Source organism: Ischnura elegans (assembly GCF_921293095.1).
Source record: "Ischnura elegans chromosome 13 unlocalized genomic scaffold, ioIscEleg1.1 SUPER_13_unloc_1, whole genome shotgun sequence".
In the NCBI taxonomy this organism is placed as follows: domain Eukaryota; kingdom Metazoa; phylum Arthropoda; class Insecta; order Odonata; family Coenagrionidae; genus Ischnura; species Ischnura elegans.
Window position 1 is genome coordinate 11,120,053 of NW_025791657.1, and position 2,532 is coordinate 11,122,584.

The following is a 2,532-nucleotide window of genomic DNA, read 5'->3' on the forward strand; positions in this document are numbered from 1 at the left end:
TCATTCTTTACACAAGTTAATCTAAACAACATAATATGGCTGATTTTCCAGTTTCAACCAAACATACAATTGACATATAATGCAGAGCTAAAAAACTACCAAGACATGAAAGTGTTGATGCCATGTACAGGTGCTCCTTTGACTCAATCATTTTTTTGTCTACATAGGATGGTTTCCTATTATTGTTTATTGTCTAAAACGAACAATTATTACTCCTGGAGTGCATATTTCATGCTTTTAGATTTTTAAATGATGATATCTGTTTTTGCAATTAAATGAAAAGTTAAAATTTTCAAGCCTACGAAAACGCGACGCCTGAGTATGAATGCTGCAAAAAGCCCGTGTTACCTCTGGCTGCTTGCTGCCGAGCATGGCGGTAGCGTAGAGTTCCCTTCTCGCAGGTAGTGCTTGGTTTAAATAAGGATTATTAATACCCTATCAAACAAAGGAAACTCTCTGACTAAAGACATTTTTAATAGGTGATTGTTAAGGGATGTTTCTCGGAGCTCTGTGCCTCATGCATTCATTGGTAATCTCAGATGATATAAAACTCCTATATACTCGTATAGCATCTAGGTCCCTGTGACGTCACATGGAGTGGCATCGCATCGCCGCCAATCTGACATTTTTCAAATGAGGTTAAAATTGACCATTGACATTTGTCTAAACAAGGATTTCGAAAAATCAAATAAATTGTAAACATATTATGAATGCGCTAAAGGTGGGTAACGAAACGCAATCAATGTCTTTAGTTTTCTTTGATGCAGTAAATTACCCTATTTGGCTAGGTTAACATGCGTTAAATGCAAAAGTTTGATATTAGTCAAGGAAATACTCACATGTTATACAAAGGACTTTTTTAAATTTACTTGCCACAGTTGAAATATCTCAGGTTTTAGTTTGTGACATAATTTTTGATCAATTCCTACAACTCCATCAGATGGCCCCTACTCATAACCAGTTGCACTGAACAACCATCTATGTCTTGCTTCCCGTTTAAGACCTTTCCCCAAGTCAAATATCTGAAATGTTTTTTTAATTAGCAGCTGACTTTTATAAAATATATATGATTTATTTCTCCATATGATATCTTTTTACACTATTGTTCTTCTATATGATTCATCTTAAGAAAAGCATGTGCAGTGTCATGTGAGAAATCATCTGAAGTGCCTGCATACCTTAGTTATTATATTCCATACAGGTAAATATTGATATCTGTACTTTTTGCCAGCGATAGGGTTGTACTTAATCTGGAAGAATCGCACTCTAATTCTTGTAAAAGTCAAAATGAAGCATCAATGCCACACCAATTAGTGTTACCAACTTATCTTTTTGAATAGCTTCCCTTTCTATTTTACGGATATAGTGGTGATACACACCTTTCTTGGTTAAATCCTAAACTTCAGCCATGAATTTGTCTGAATGATTCTCATTAGCAGTGACCACATCTTGCTGATAAGGAGTTACACAAGAACAATCTTTATCATCATGCAAGTAAAATGAGAGCACAATGTTGATTGAGCACTATGAGGAAGAGGATGCCAACAGTATACATCAGCATTGGCCCTTAGTCCTAGTTTTTTTTTTTTAGCTCTGCATGATATGTCAATTGTATGTTTGGTTGAAACTGGAAAATCAGCCATATTATGTTGTTTAGATTAACTTGTGTAAAGAATGATAAAATTTGAATTTGAGGCCTGGCACTGCAATGTTCAAAGGACGGTAACTTTATGACGGTTCGGTTCTGAGCTGAGATAAAGGCATCATTATTCATCATAAGAATACTGCTTTCACATATATAAATTTCAGAGAAATCGGTGATGGTCACCTGACATGATTTTGCGCAATCTGCCTGATTTGAGATGAAATGGCCCTGTTGGCATTTATATAGCTTTAGGGAAAATCCCATTAATAGAGATTACTTTTTAACAAAATGACTAACTTTAATTAGACAAATTAGATGTATCACTAATAGATTTTAATAAAGTGTTTATCTAATATTGCTCACAGGTGTAGTAAGGAAGAATTTTCCAAATGCCAATTATGAAGAAATACGAGGAAAAGTGAGCTGGTTCTTCATGGATTCTGTTGACCTTAAGGAAGGATGATCAGGCAAAAACATTAATATTGATCCTATTGGCCTTTATTTTTCGTATATATTGAACAAGGGCATTTCTTACGGTATCTGTTATTTATCAACACTTATCAAAATATTCAGAAAATATTTGGCTGGTTTTATTTTTAATCGAAATTCTGACTACTTCTTGAACTGACTTTTAACTTACTATGCTTATTGAATTTACTCATGCAATACGATCGTTTTTTTACATTTGATGATAGACTGATTAAATAATTCCGTGAGAGGATCCGCTAAAACCTCTTGACAATAATTAAGCACCAGAGGTGGAATACCATCTGGGCCTGGCCCCTTTGTTGTGTCTAATGAATTCAATTTCTTATATATTTCTGAGATTGTGTGGTATATTTGTAAAAGTATGTGTAATATTTAGTTAAATAAAATTGTTTTGTCAA